At 41.8% G+C, this 16,725-nt stretch overlaps 1 long non-coding RNA gene across 1 annotated transcript in view; it reads left to right on the top strand.

The window, feature by feature from the left end:
• Positions 1–14,220, top strand: part of LOC137634603 (uncharacterized) — a 43,059-nt gene extending 28,839 nt beyond the window's left edge. Inside the window, exon 3 of the long non-coding RNA XR_011042539.1 lies at positions 14,104–14,220. This is a non-coding gene — a long non-coding RNA (uncharacterized lncRNA). The remainder of the gene's footprint in view (positions 1–14,103) is intronic.
• The last annotated feature ends 2,505 nt before the right edge of the window (positions 14,221–16,725 follow it).

The following is a 16,725-nucleotide window of genomic DNA, read 5'->3' as shown; positions in this document are numbered from 1 at the left end:
CCATACGGGACGGTTCCAGTGAGCTTGCGGCTTCGTTCGTTTCCGGGGTCCTCAAGAAACGGGAAAACCTTTGCTCCTTCTTGTCAGCTGGAGTAACGCAATGTCAGAGATCGGAACTTATGTTTGCTCCTCTCTCGAAGTGCCTTTTCCCAGAGGAGTTGATCAAGGAGATTGCTGCCTCCTTGATTCAAAAAGACACGCATGACCTGGTTGCGTCATCTGCCCGCAAAGTCACCCCTTTGCCTACCGTGTCTAGACCCAGGATGGACACTCCAGCGTCCAGATTTATTCCGCCCTTTCGTGGCAGAGCCTCCAGCAGAGGAGGTGCTCGTGCCGAAGGGAGACGTGGGATTAAGAAGAAAGGTACCAAGTCCTTTAAAGGCAGAGTCTGACTGCCACCTTCTTCAGACAGCAGTGGGAGCCAGACTCAAGAACTACTGGCAGTCCTGGGAGAACAGGGGCGCAGATGCACAATCTGTGAAGTTGCTCAGAGAAGGGTACAAGATCCCATTTGTACGCAAACCCCCTCTAGCAACGTCTCCCATCGACCTCTCGCCCAGGTACAGAGAGGAGGACAAGAGACTAGCTTTGAAGCAAGAGGTGTCTCTCTTACTAGAAAAGGGAGCGGTAGTCAAAGTCCGGGACCATCAATCCCCGGGCTTCTACAACCGTCTCTTCTTAGTGGTAAAGAAGACAGGAGGGTGGAGACCGGTGCTAGACGTCAGTGCTCTTAATGTCTTTGTCACAAAGCAGACGTTCGCCATGGAGACGACAAAGTCGGTTCTAGCAGCGGTCAGGAAGGAAGACTGGATGGTCTCTTTAGATCTAAAGGACGCTTACTTTCATGTCCCCATCCACCCAGATTCCCAACCTTTTCTAAGGTTCGTTTACGGGAAGGTTGTCTACCAATTTCAAGCCCTGTGCTTTGGCCTAAGCACAGCGCCTCTTGTCTTTACGAAACTGATGAGGAATATTGCCAAATTCCTGCATTTAGCAGACATCAGAGCCTCCCTCTATTTGGACGACTGGCTTCTAAGAGCTTCTTCCAGTCGTCGCTGTCTGGAGAATCTAAAGTGGACTCTAGATCTGACCAAGGAATTGGGTCTCCTGGTCAATATGGAAAAGTCCCAACTGGTCCCATCCCAAACCATAGTGTACTTAGGGATGGAGATTCACAGTCAAGCTTTTCGGGCTTTTCCGTCGGCCCCCAGAATAAGTCAAGCCCAAGGATGCATCCAGAACATGCTAAAGAAGGACCGATGTTCAGTCAGACAGTGGATGAGTCTGATAGGGACGCTTTCATCACTGGACCAGTTCATTGCGTTAGGGAGACTGCACCTCCGTCCCCTTCAATTTCACCTAGCTGTTCACTGGAGAAAGGACAAGACGCTAGAAGCGGTCTCGATCCCCATTTCCGAGAAGATGAAGTCATCACTGACTTGGTGGAAGGACAACATCTACCTCAGAGAGGGTCTGCCCCTGGCTGTTCAGACCCCCAACCACGTTCTCTTCTCGGACGCATCGGACACGGGCTGGGGTGCGACATTAGACGGTCGGGAATGCTCGGGAACTTGGAACTCGGATCAAAGAACGTTACATATCAACTGCAAGGAGCTACTGGCAGTTCATCTGGCCTTGAAAAGCTTCAAGTCCCTCCTTCTAGGCAAGGTGGTGGAGGTGAACTCAGACAACACCACGGCCTTGGCGTACATCTCCAAGCAAGGAGGGACCCATTCTATGACGTTGTACGAGATCGCAAGGGACCTCCTCACCTGGTCAAGAGATCTAAACCTGTCTCTAGTAACGAGGTTCATTCAAGGCAACATGAGTGTCATGGCGGACCGCCTCAGTCGGAAGGGTCAAATCATCCCAACAGAATGGACCCTACACAAGAATGTATGCAAGAGACTATGGGCCACATGGGGCCAACCTACCATAGATCTCTTTGCAACCTCGATGACCAAGAGGCTCCCAAATTATTGCTCGCCAATCCCGGACCCAGCAGCAGTTCATATAGATGCTTTCCTACTGGATTGGTCCCATCTAGACCTTTATGCATTCCCCCCGTTCAAGATTGTCAACAAGGTACTGCAGAAGTTCGCCTCTCACGAAGGGACAAGGTTGACGTTAGTTGCTCCCCTCTGGCCCGCGAGAGAATGGTTCACCGAGGTACTTCAATGGCTGGGGGACGTTCCCAGAACTCTTCTACGTCAGCCACACGTAAAGAAGGTGCACCCAAGCCTCCACGCTCTTCGTCTGACTGCCTTCAGACTATCGAAAGACTCTCGAGAGCTAGAGGCTTTTCGAAGGAGGCAGCCAGGGCGATTGCTAGAGCAAGGAGGACATCCACTCTTAGAGTCTACCAGTCGAAGTGGGAAGTCTTCCGAAGCTGGTGCAAGTCGGTATCAGTATCCTCAACCAGTACCTCTGTAACCCAAATAGCTGACTTCCTATTATACCTGAGGAAGGAAAGATCTCTTTCAGCTCCCACGATCAAAGGTTACAGAAGCATGTTGGCAGCAGTCTTCCGTCACAGAGGCTTAGATCTTTCTAACAACAAAGATCTACAGGACCTCCTTAAGTCTTTTGAGACCTCGAAGGAGCGTCGTTTGGCCACACCAGGTTGGAATTTAGACGTGGTACTAAGATTCCTTATGTCAGAAAGGTTCGAGCCACTACAATCAGCCTCCTTTAAAGATCTCACTTTAAAGACTCTTTTCCTCGTCTGCTTAGCAACAGCTAAAAGAGTCAGTGAGATGCACGCCTTCAGCAGGAACATCGGATTTTCATCTGAAACGGCTAGCTTGGTTTTCTAGCCAAAAACGAACTACTTTCTCGTCCTTGGCCGAAATCGTTCGATATTCCAAGCCTTTCTAATTTGGTTGGAAATGAACTAGAAAGAGTCTTATGCCCTGTTAGAGCTCTTAAGTTCTATTTAAGACGAACTAAACCTTTACGAGGACAGTCAGAAGCTTTATGGTGTGCTATTAAGAAACCTTCTTTACCTATGTCAAAGAATGCAGTTTCCTATTATATCAGACTGTTGATACGAGAAGCTCATTCCCATCTGAATGAGGAAGACCATGCTTTGCTGAAGGTAAGGACACATGAAGTTAGAGCTGTCGCAACTTCAGTGGCCTTTAAACAAAATAGATCTCTGCAGAGTATAATGGACGCAACCTATTGGAGAAGCAAGTCAGTGTTCGCGTCTTTTTATCTTAAAGATGTCCAGTCTCTTTACGAGAACTGCTACACCCTGGGACCATTCGTAGCAGCGAGTGCAGTAGTGGGTGAGGGCTCAACCACTACATTCCCCTAATTCCATAACCTTTTTTAATCTTTCTCTTGAAATGTTTTTTATTGTTGTTTTTTGGGTTGTCCGGAAGGCTAAGAAGCCTTTCGCATCCTGGTTGATTTGGCGGGTGGTCAAATTCTTTTCTTGAGAAGCGCCTAGATTAGAGGTTTTGATGAGGTCCTTTTGTATGGGTTGCAACCCTTGATACTTCAGCTCCTAGGAGTCGCTCAGCATCCTAAGAGGATCGCGAGGCTCAGTAAGGAAGACGTACTTAAAAAGGCAGAGTAATTGTTCAAGTCGACTTCCTTACCAGGTACTTATTTATTTTGTTTGTTATTTTGAATAACTGCTAAAATGAAATACAAAATACTTAGCTCATAATAATGTAAACATGTATTGCTGGTCTCTACCCACCCCCCTGGGTGTGAATCAGCTGATATAATCACCGGCTAAGTTTAATATTGAAAAATGTTATTTTTATTAATAAAATAAATTTTTGAATATACTTACCCGGTGATTATATATTAAAGGACCCTCCCTTCCTCCCCAATAGAGACCCAGTGGACCGAGGAGAAAATTGGTTCTTTGTTTACATGGAGTACTAAGTACCTGCTCGACAGATGGCGCTGTTGATGTACACCCCCTCCTGCATAGCGATCGCTGGCGTATTTTGACCATAGAGTTTTTCTGTCGGGCAGCAGAGCTGCAGCTGATATAATCACCGGGTAAGTATATTCAAAAATTTATTTTATTAATAAAAATAAAATTTTTCTGTAATGTTCTTGCTTCTGACACCATTGCCACTCCTCATTGTGTTCGGTTAAAGGTGGTTAGTTACCCATCATGCACTGCCCATTTGTGTGGATGCAGAATTTATGTTTTTCCCTACAAAAATACAAACCCTCATCCTTTAATAGGAGTATGCTTTCAGTGAAACTTTAAAAAATCTTAAAACTTTTAAACTTTTAACAAGGTGGTGGTAGTTCCTGATGGGTAGCGGCCAAGCCCTGGCCATCCACAGGCCACTGAGCACTCACTTCATTTTCAGCCAGCAGAGAATATAGATGTACTCCCATCATCCTCATCTGGAAGATTTGATTTTTTGTTTTTATATGCAGTAATAGTTTTGACATGTCGTGTGCAAGGTATTTTCAGAAGAACGAAGGCTTTGCAGATATATCTGTGAACTGGAGAAGTGGAATAGCAGTGTGGGTATCTTGCCAACTCTTCCTTGTTCTATTTGGACAGCATTACCGTTTGGTGTCTCCCTCGCTAGTATGGCTGTATGTCGATATCAATAACGAATCCTCAGGAAGGGGTTAATTCTTAGACTTTACTGACATGTGTGTTGGGAAGTGTTACTGTCAGTCCCCTTTCTTTCAATATCTTTCTGATCCCGGGAAGATGTTAAGGACAGACAGCTGATTGCTCTGTCTTTTCAGAGTTCTTGTCTTTCCTTATGAGAGGGTCGTCATCGACCTATTCGACCCTCTGAGGCAAACTTCAAGTTCTTCATTTGCTTTGACTTTGCTGGAACCTTCCTTGCTATTTCCAGGAGGAGAACAACAAAGTTGTTCAAGAAGTCCAAGAAATTTGACCAGTAGAAGTTACAATCTCGTGACTACCATTTCTTTCCCCATGGGAGAGAGTGACCAGCCACCTGTAAGTGATGATAATTTTCTTTTACCAAAGGAAACATGTGCAAGCATATATATGAGGTGCTGGGTACCCAAAATAGGTGTTCTCACACCTTTTTCTAGTACTCGGTTTTGTATCGGGAGTAGTGGTGCTAGATCTCCATGCATTGGATCACCGCGTGCTGGACCCCTATGAGTGAGATCTCCACTTGCTGGATCTCAAAGTTAAAGAAGAATTTATATTTTGAAGGGAGAGAAAACTCTGGGATAAACATGTCTCCCCAACCTGTTAACACTCATGTACACTTTTCATTAAGAAGAAAAATTTGTACAGTAGTTTGTTGCAAACGGTTTTTCTTAGACCACACATTTTTCACTTGATATTTTAACTCTTTAGTACACGTAACAGCTATTTATATAGCTGTTCTAGGTAATTATTTATTTGTTTAGCTTAGTTGTATACCCAAGCAACATTACATGTTTCATTAAATGATTTTTATTACTGATGAGTTTATATGAAATACTTTACAATCCTCTTAGTAGCAATACAGAAATCTGTAAAAGCTATACTTCCAATTCATTAAGATAAATGCACTAAAAGACTGAGTCGTGATCATATGATATTTTTATTGATTCTTAGGATTGTAGGATGGATGGCTTAACCTAAGCCATTGGTTGATATCAAATTATTCGTGGTCGGCGCCCACTCTTGTCCGAGTATTGGGTTCTGTCGTTAGCCTTCAGCCTCCTATCTATGGGGTGGGTGCTTATGTCTGATTATTATTATTATTATTATTATTACTATCCAAGCTACAACCCTAATTGGAAAAGCAAGATGCTATAAGCCCAGGGGCTCCAATAGGGAAAAATAGCCCAGTGAGGAAAGGAAATAAGGAAATAAATAACTGAAGAGAACAAATTAACAATAAATTATTCTAAAAAAAGTAATGTCAAAAGAGATATATCATATATAAACTATTAACAACGTCAACAACAAAAATGTCATATATAAACTATAAAAAGACTCATGTCCGTCTGGTCAACAAAAAAGCATTTGCTCCAACTTTGAACTTTTGAAGTTCTACTGATTCAACAACCCGATTAGGAAGATCATTCCACAACTTGGTAACAGCTGGAATAAAACTTCTTGAGTACTGCGTAGTATTGAGTCTTATGATGGACAAGGCCTGGCTATTAGAATTAACTGCCTGCCTAGTATTACGAACAGGATAGAATTGTCCAGGGAGATCTGAATGTAAAGGATGGTCAGAGTTATGAAAAATCTTATGCAACATGCATAATGAACTAATTGATCGACGGTGCCAGAGATTAATATCTAGATCAGGAATAAGAAATTTAATAGACCGCAAGTTTCTGTCCAACAAATTAAGATGAGAATCAGCAGCTGAAGACCAGACAGGAGAACAATACTCAAAACAAGGTAGAATAAAAGAATTAAAACACTTCTTCAGAATAGATTGATCACCGAATATCTTAAAAGACTTTCTCAATACGCCAATTTTTTGTGCAATTGAAGAAGACACAGACCTTATATGTTTCTCAAAAGTAAATTTGCTGTCAAGAATCACGCCTAAAATTTTGAAAGAGTCATACAAATTTAAAGAAACATTATCAATACTGAGATCCGGATGTTGAGGAGCCACCGTCCTTGACCTACTTACAATCATACTTTGAGTTTTGTTAGGATTCAACTTCATACCCCATAATTTGCACCATGCACTAATTTTAGCTAAATCTCTATTAAGGGATTCACCAACCCCAGATCTACATTCAGGGGATGGAATTGATGCAAAGAGAGTAGCATCATCTGCATATGCAACAAGCTTATTTTCTAGGCCAAACCACATGTCATGTGTATATAGTATGAAAAGTAATGGGCCAAGAACACTACCCTGTGGAACACCGGATATCACATTCCTATACTCACTATGGTGCCCATCAACAACAACTCTTTGAGATCTACTACTTAAAAAATCAATAATAATGCTAAGAAACGACCCACCCACTCCCAACTGTTTCAGTTTGAAAACAAGGGCCTCATGATTAACACGGTCAAAGGCAGCACTAAAATCAAGGCCAATCATACGAACTTCCCGACCACAATCAAGGGATTTCTGTACTGCATTGGAGATTGTAAGAAGGGCATCACATGCTCCAAGGCCTTTCCGAAAACCAAATTGCAAACTAGGGAATAGATGATTACCTTCAGCAAACCTATTAAGACGTTTTGCCAGAAGACGTTCAAAAACTTTAGATAATATGGGAGTTATGGAAATTGGGCGGTAATCAGTGGGACTTGAGCTACCACAAACACATTTACATAGAGGAGTAACATTACCAATTCTCCAACAAGTGCTAAAAGCTCCTCTTCTTGCTAACTTGCGTAAAATAACAGATAACTTTGGAGCTAAGAAATCTGCTGTCTTTATAAAAAACAAAGGAAAAATACCATTAGGGTCTACACCTCCATAAGCATCAAGGTCCACCAACAGAGCTTTAATCTCACGAGATCGAAAAGCTAAACTAGTTAGTTTAGCCTCAGGAAAACAGGAATGAGGAAGTTCAAGTTTTTCATTACTCTGTTTACTGTCAAAAACATCAGCCAAAAGGGTTGCCTTTTCCTTTGGACAGTGAGTGACTGAGCCATCTGGTTTAAGTAAAGGAGGAACTGTTGCATCTACACCAAAGAGTGCAGATTTAAGGGTAGACCACCATTTATGTTCCTGAGTTGTACCAGAGAGGGTTTCTTTTATGATTAAATTGTACTCCTTTTCAGTTGAGGCATAAACTCTCTGAGCAAAAGCTCGAAGCTGAGTATAGTTGTTCCAGGTCAAATCTGATCTGTTACCCTTCCAAAGGTGATAGGCCTCCTGCTTCTCCAAATAAGCACGTCTACAATCATCATTGAACCACGGTTTGTCCTTCATTCGGTACCTTAGCACACGAGAAGGGATACGCCTATCAATTATGTTGACTAGATTCTCATTCAAAGGGACAACAGGATCTACACTATTATATAATTGTGACCAATTCAAGCACAAAAGATCATGCAAAATCCCATTCCAGTCTGCTTGGGATTTCATATAAATTTTACAAGAATATGATATATCAGGGACAGGCTGCTCAGTCTTCACTAATAATGAAATCAAGGCATGATCAGAAGTCCCGACTGGAGAACCAACCTTACTAGTTATAACGCCAGGGGAGTCAGTGTATACGAGGTCCAAGCAATTACCAGACCTGTGAGTAGCTTCATTTATGATTTGCTCACAGCCTGATTCTGAAGCAAAATCTAAAGCTCTTAAGCCATGGCGATCGGTAGGAGAGATAGAACTCAACCACTCCCTATGGTGAGCATTAAAATCACCAATAAAGACAAACGAAGCCTTTCTATCATCTTCTTGTATCTTAGCCATAATGGTAAGAAGACAATCAAAGATAGAATCATCCATGTCTGGATTCCGGTAGATTGAACACAAATAAAAGTTGTTATGCCTGCCACAAACTTTTATTACCTGAATCTCATGACATCCACATTGATAGCAGGACTTATGAGAAGCAGGGTACTCGGTCCTAATATACACCGCCATTCCCCTGGCCCTAGGAATGGAATCACGTTTCAGCATTATTGGCTTCTTAAAACCAGTTATAAGGAACTCAGATGAGTGCCTCATATTAGAAACCAAAGTTTCTGAGCACAAAAGAATATCATACTGTCTGGACGCAACTGTAAGGTCTCGGATATTTGCATGAAGACCACGAATATTGCAATACAGAAGACGACATTGACGAAATCTAGGACGTACTGGTCCCGGATTTCGCTCAATGTCTCCAGACAGCATAAGAATTAATAGAAATAAAAAAGAGACATCATACTTAAAAACTAGATTAACAAGAATTAAAACAAAAACAATATGTACAGAATAATAATAAAAGTGATTGATGATATCCATAGACTATAGTAAAAAGTCGGAAAAACTGGTCAACATGGAGGAGCCGATACACCATGCAAGGCTAAATACCCTCCAGGATAGCCACTTCAACTTAAGGGAGGACAGTAAGGATGGTTTTGAGAAGAAAAAATCAGAAAAAGGAAAAGACAACCTCTTGATAAACCACCAGGCATCCATGGCCCTTCTATTAAGCCTGCCCAACACACCATTTCAAAAAAACAAGAGGAAGAAAAAAAAAAAATAAGATAGAATAGTGTGCCCGAGTGTACCCTCAAGCAAGAGAACTCTAACCCAAGACAGTGGAAGACCATGGTACAGAGGCTATGGCACTACCCAAGACTAGAGGACAATGGTTTGATTTTGGAGTGTCCTTCTCCTAGAAGAGCTGCTTACCATAGCTAGAGAGTCTCTTCTACCCTTACCAAGAGGAAAGTACACTGAACAAATTGCAGTGCAGTAAATTAACCCCTTGGTGAAGAAGTGTTAAGTATCTCATTGTTGTCAGATGTATGAGGAAAGACGAGAATATGTAAAGAGTAGGCCAGACTATTCCGTGTAAGTGTAGGCAAAGAAAAAATAAGCCGTGACTAGAGAGAGGGGTCCAATGCAATACTGTCTGGCCAGTTAAGTCCTAGTCTGTGGTGGAAGAGTCGCGGACAGTGTTCACAAGGTAGGATAGGTGGTGGGTGGGGCTGTTCTAATCGCTCTCTCCTTCTTCTCCTCCTAGCCTCCTCCTTTTGTCTCCTCCTCTCCTCGAAGTCCACGGTGCCATGGTGTACTGTACTCCTCCAGGTTTTCCTGTCCCTGGCTGTTTCTTCCCATGAGGAAGGATCGATGTCAGTTAGAGCCAGGGTGCGCTTTAGTTGATCTTCATAGCGCATTTTCGGGGCTCCTCGTGGTCTGGTGCCCTGGGTCAGTTCTCCGTAGAATATTTTCTTTGGGAGCCTAGATGGATCCATCCTATGCACGTGTCCTATCCAGCGGAGGCGGTGGTGGATGATGGTGGCCTCCACGCTGGTCAGCGAGGCACGTTCTAAGACTTCAATGTTGGTGGTGTGGCTCTCCCAGGGGATTTTCAAGATCTGCCTCAGTTTCATTTGTTGGAAGCGTTCTAGGTTTTTAATATCGTTTCTATATAGCGTCCATGTTTCACATGCATACAGGAGCATGGAGAGGACTACTGCCCTGAACACCATTATTTTGGTGGTCATTGTCAGTGCGTGGTTGTTAAATACGCGGCAGTTGAGTCGGCCAAAGGCGGAGTGGGCTGCCCTGATCCTGTTCTCCACGTCCTTTTTGCTTGTGGGAGCTGATGTTAGGATGCTCCCTAGGTAGGAGAACTGGTCCACCTATTCTAACGGTTGGTCATTCACTGTGGTATTGAAGTTTGGGAGCATCGGTCCTGGTGGATGTTGGACGAGGGTCTTGGTTTTATCTGTGTTGACTTGCATCCCAAAACGTTCGTAGGCAGAGTTGTATGCATCAGCTAACGACTGCAGGTCCTCTGCCGTCTGACCTGGGGTGGCATTGTCGTCAGCATACTGCAGTTCTCGCACTGCACACTAGGTGGTCTTGGTTCTGGCGCGGAGTCTGGCGAGGTTGAAAGCGCCTCCTTCCTTGCGGAAACGTAGGTCGACTGAGGGTGTGTCTGGGGGAATCTTGTTGAGCATTGCTGCGGTGTATAGTGAAAAACACATTGGGGCCAGAACACAGCCCTGCTTCAGGCTGCCGTTGATGGGGAATGGGTCTGAAAGAGAGTTTTGGTGGCACTCTCTCCCAAACATTCCGTCATGGAGGGCACGCACCAGCTTGACAAAATCGGGTGGGCAGCCATATCTTTTGAGGACAGCCCACATGGCAGGTCGAGGTACTTTGTCGAAGGCCTTTTTCAAATCCCAGAAGATGAACATTATGGGCTGTTGTTGTTCGAGGCTCTTCTCTTGTAGTTGTCGCGCACAGAAGATCATGTCTATGGTCCCGCGGGAAGGTCGAAAGCCGCACTGAGACTCTGGCAGGACGTCTTCTGCGAGAATAAGGAGGCGGTCAAGGAGAATCCGAGCGAAAATCTTACTCGCGATGCTTAGTAGGGATATTCCCCGGTAGTTGTTACAGTTCTCCCTGTCTCCCTTCTTGAAGATGGTAACGATGTTTGCATCGCGGAAGTCACTGGGGAGGGTCTTGGTCTCCCATATTTTCAGTATAAGGAGCATCAAACGGTTCCTCAAACCGGGGCCACCGTGAGTGAGGAGCTCCAACGGGATGTTGTCTGGCCCTGGGGCTTTGCCTGGCTTCATGCGCTGCAGGGCCTTGTTGAAGTCATGGATGGAGGGTGGTAGTGCCATCCAGTGACGGACGGGATGCTGCGGGGTCATTCGCAGGAGATCGTCTGGGGTGTCTGCTTGGTCATTGAGGAGGTTCTCAAAGTGAGACCTCCACCTGGCCAGGATGTCCTCGCTGTCAGTGATGGTCGTGGCCCCATCCGCGTCCTTCAGGCTGCCCACTGATGACCGTGTGGGACCGAATATTTCCTTTGTTGCTGCATAGAAGCTGCGAAGGTCACGTTGGTAAGCGAAACTCTGTATTTCTGCAGCTTTTCTTTGCCACCAGGTGTTCTGGGCTTCACGGATCCCTCTTTGGCAACCAGCTTCAGCCACCTTGTGAGCACATTTGTTAGCTGCTGTTGGTTGGTTTTCCAAAGTCAGGCGTGCTTGTCGTTTGGTTTCAATGAGAAGAGAGATGGTAGCATCATTCTCATCAAACCAATCCTGCCGTTTCTTGGTGGTGTAGCCTAGTGTTTCCTCGGCGGCACGGGCCATGGCGTTTCTGAGGGTGGTCCAGTGGTGCTCAACAGTGGCCTGACCCACGGGGTCTGCGAGGTGTTGTTCGCAGGCCTCCTTGTAGTTCTGTGCCACCTGTGGGTTGCGGAGCTTACTACAATCAAAGCGTTGGTGTGGTACGCTGTCAGGTGCCCTTCTGGGTGGTCGTAGGGTTGTCACGGAGAGTCGGGAGATGAGGAGTCTGTGGTCCGTCCAGCAGTTGTCCGCTCCGGGCATGGATCGGGTGATGTGGAGGTCTCCTCGGTCTCTGGCTTTGGTCAGGACGTAGTCCAGGGTGTGCCAGTGTTTAGACCGTGGGTGTTTCCATGTGGTCTTTTGTCGTTTTGGTAACTGGAAGATGGTGTTGGTTACCGCAAGTTGGTGTTCTGCACACAGACCCAGTAGGAGTTGGCCATAGGCGTTGCAATTTCCAATGCCATGGCGGCCGATGATTCCCTCCCACAGGCGATGGTCTTTGCCTACTCGGGCATTAAAGTCGCCAAGCACAACGAGCTTGTCATTGGCGGGCACTGCCTGGATGGTGCGGTCGAGCTGGGTGTAGAAGGTAGCTTTGTCATCATCGGTTGAGGTCATAGTCGGGGCGTAGACAGAGATCAGGGTGAGGTGTCTGTCCCACGTGATGGGGATGCGGACAGTCATCAGGCGCTCACTGATGGCCTTGGGAGCGAGGTTGTGCTGCTGCACTAGCTGGGAACGGATGGCGAAGCCGACACCGTGGATGCGAGGCTCCTCTAGGGCCTTGCCTTTCCAGAAGATGGTGTAGCCTGTTCCAGCTTCCCTGATGTTGCCCTCTTCGGGTAGTCTGGTCTCGCTAAGAGCCGCTACATCAACATTGAAGTGGGCTAGCTCCTTGCAGACGAGGGCTGTATGTCGTTCCGGGCGGTTGGTGTTCGTCACGTCTTGGAGGGTGCGGATGTTCCACGCACCTAAGGTTAATATTTTTTTCTTATTGTTTCGACCGCATTAGTGGGATGTCTGCCAGCCGCGGTGAGCTGACCAGGCGAGTTTTTTCCGTGTCCGATGTTTACCCCACCTTTTCTAGGGGCCTCCCCATTAGATACAATATATACAGTAACCAAATACTAGAAGCTTGCAATTGGGATACATGCTGACTCTTAAAAAGATTTGGTGATATTAACACACTGTAATACTGTACTGAAAACAATAATTAATTTGTAAGATTAGTAATTTCTATTAGACCATGATTGATTAGTCAAGAAACAAAGGCAGGATAGGGCAGCTGCAGGTGGATAAAGACAGGATTAAATAATTGAGTATGGTTGGATAGATTTTTTATTGGTTTAAGGGATCATTTGTTAAACATTTGCATAAAGAAATTATTTTTGTGTTTATTTACGTTAAAGATGTGGATTCTCTAAGACCAGGCTGTCAGTTTAATAATGTTGGATAGATTAGTCCATGGATGAAGTGTACCCAGTAAGTAAAAAACAATAACATTGACTAAGCTCATTAATGAACATATTGAGAATACCTGGTAAGATAGTTATTGTGTGTGATAAGTTTAACCATTGTTTATAGGTAAGGCGAGTAAGATTGGTAGAACATGTTTATAGGTAAGGCGAGTAAGATTGGTAGAACAAGCAGGTTCATTAATTGAAGGTTAACTAGAAAATCCAATTAGATGAACTAATCAATATGATAGGATAGCTGGAGTTAGTTTATGGAGAATCCATACAAAATATATTGATCATTTATTATGTCATTTCTGTTATGAACATGATAATTTGCTTACTGAAATTAAGAAGTTGCATTTTATCTATTTATAGGAAAGTGAAAACACCACTAATTTATTCATTTGCACAGCAATATACTCTAGTATACTAAGTAATATTTACTCCTGAAACTGTTAGTGTCAGTAAACCCTATTTTGGTGAGAATTTATACATTCCTTTGTTTTACATATTTTATGAGTATTGTTCATGTTTGACCAGGTATCCTCTGTGGTGTAAGGTAGAATATTTTATTCAATGAATTATGGTTTATTGAGTATCTCTTGAAGAAAGTTGAAGGATAAGGGGAGTTCTGTTTGTCAGTGGGTTACCAGAGGCTGGTTATTCGATTATTGTAGTGATGTATTTTCTTGTTAGGATTTAGGAGGTAATAGTTTTTCACTTTACCAGATGTACTCTCATTTGTAATATTTGTTATTATAAAGGCAAGTGACATGTCTACAATAGTATTCATTATTTCCACTTATAATTAATTCATTAGAATATTTTATATGTATAGTTTATCATACAGATTATTTTACTAAAAATATATATTCTTGAAGTGCACAGTGAAATATTTGAATAAGACTGATATATCTGTACAATTAACATCTTTTATTTATTTTCCAGACTACAGTCATCAAAAGAAGAAAATTATTTATAGCCTGCTGCTCTAAACAGGAAAGGAAACTGCAAATACAGTGAAATATTCGTATTATCATCAAGAAGATCAGCAGCAAATAATCAGGGATTTACTACAGAAAAAAATTTCAGGAATGTTTCTTATTGCAAAAGGAGCACCGATAAATCATCTCAGCTGAAGCTGCCAGAGAGTCTGAAGCTGCCAGTCTCTCATCAAACTTTTCTGGAGTATTAATATTCCTCTATGAGAAATATCATTATGGTATTTAAAGATATCTTGAAATTGTCAATTGAGTTTTGACCTGAGTTTTTGAGATTTTAGGGGGTTTTGTGTTACAATGGTCACTCCATTTATATCCCATAGGTTCAGTATTTATTACTAATTGAAGATTAAAATAAATAGTCAGGATACAGTAAATAGATATAATTTTTTACAACAGTCATATAACAAGATTGTTTCAAGTTTATTATAGTGTGTTTGTTTCTGGAAGTTTGTGAATTTAGTTATTAAAGCCATTATTTTTACAAGGTGTGTGCATAAAGCTAATTTTAGTTAGTTTTTAATTTTACGCAGCTATATGATACTAACTTTTCTAGTTAATTCTAAACACCCGAAATTCTAAACACTCCCAGAAGACTGAAATTACTGCCAGGTTTTTGCTCAGACAACATTTATAACGTTTAGAATGCTACCAGAAGACTAAAATTTCAGCCAGATTAGGTCCAGATCAACATTTGTGAACTTTTTCAACTTTGTGATTAAACAGCAGATTGCAATTTCCTAATTATTTGATATTAAACGAGCATAATCATTCATTTAGTTGCTTGCAAACTAGCTACCGGATACGAATATACCCAATGATAATGGGTTCCTATTACCCCTTTTATAATAATTAGACGGAATTATTATAGGTAATGTCAAATGGATTAATTTTATATGTATTGTAAATTTGTTTGTAAAATGACATTGAACATGAAAAACCAATTAAGACCAACAAATATAAATGATGAAAGACTTTCTTCTTAGAAATTTGCTGATCATGTTTCCAATTTTCATTTGGTAGCTGTTAAATCCAATGTCAATTTCCTTTGAACCTCTAAACATATTTCTAGGTCATATTATTTGTAATTTTGTGTAAAGTACTGCAAACAAGTTATCTAACTGTGTGACTGAAGGAAAATTTATATTAATCATCTTTTTTATCAATTGATTCAAATTCATTCTACAATCTGTATATTAAAGTACATCAATTGCATGTGAATATAACCTACAACTAATTGCTTCAGCTATGTATATAATTTCATTTTTGTCTATATACACACCATTTCAACTCTTTCGAGACTTCTCTTAATTATTAGCAAATCACTGGATTTTCTTTTACACAATGTCAGATCTGCAGTAGGTCAATGTTCTATTAAAAGGTATTAGTGCACTTGCTTAAGATAGTAGCTATTAAAAAAAGAAGAAAGTTTGGCACTGATTAGCCACATCTTTGCAGTGTTTTTGAGTCAGTTCTTTTCTTGAGGTTAATATGGGGAAGGAAGAATAGCTTATCATATTCTAGCAATCAACACATGTATAAGTACTGCTATTATAAATATGCTATAGAAGTAAAGGAAATAGTCATTGATGGTTTTGTTTTATGTTTTAAAACAATTCTTAATTCCTTTCTTCTTGCAATAATGACATATTTCAATAAAGTGCTGCTACTAAAAGTATTTTTCATATATTTCAGTTTAACAAAGGGAGAACCAGTCTTCTCTTGCAATAATGACACATTTCAATAAAGTGCTGCTACTAAAAGTATTTTTCATATATTTCAGTTTAACAAAGGGAGAACCAAGTGTTCTGTGAAGATTTAACTTTTTGTATATTAATGAGGCTTAGCTGTTTTGTGATCAACTAATCCATTTATCTTGTGTAATGGGAAGCAAGGAAAGTCGTGAATAGAATAATTTGGATTATTTGTCAAGGGAATCACTGTATTTAAGGTCTTGAGATAGCATTGCTAAGCATTAGAAGGCTAAAACACACACACACACACACACACACACTCTCTCTCTCTCTCTCTCTCTCTCTCTCTCTCTCTCTCTCTCTCTCTCTCTCTCAGTAAGTCTGAGACATTCCTTTTTTTCTCTATCAATGTAAGTCTGAGACACCTCTCTCTCTCTCTCTCTCTCTCTCTCTCTCTCTCTCTCTCTCTCTCTCTCTCTCTCTCTCTCTCTCTCTCTCTCTCTCTCTCATATATATCTTAGAATCAATGTTATATCCACAATAAGATAAATATGCATGTTTCAAAGTAAGGTTAGATTGTTTTGGAACTATTTAATTTTTTTTATTTTACCCAAGATGTTTGTAACCTTTAATCTCAAAACTTCATATCGAATATGTATTAGAAATGTTTATTGAATTAATTTTTGTTTTCCAAAATATCAACATTATAATTATTCTGATCATCTATAACATTCCTAATGCTTGTTTGCAGTAGATCAAATTTATTTTTCTTAAATTTAGCGAATAGGAATTTGTTTCAAAACATTAGAATGACAAAATTGTTATGAAAAGAAGGGTATCTATTCTACTGGTTTTAAGCTTTGCATATTCTTTAT

This window comes from Palaemon carinicauda, chromosome 45 (assembly GCF_036898095.1).
Source record: "Palaemon carinicauda isolate YSFRI2023 chromosome 45, ASM3689809v2, whole genome shotgun sequence".
Lineage (NCBI taxonomy): Eukaryota > Metazoa > Arthropoda > Malacostraca > Decapoda > Palaemonidae > Palaemon > Palaemon carinicauda.
Note: the sequence above shows the minus strand (reverse complement) of the source record. Positions and strands in the feature narration are given on the sequence as shown.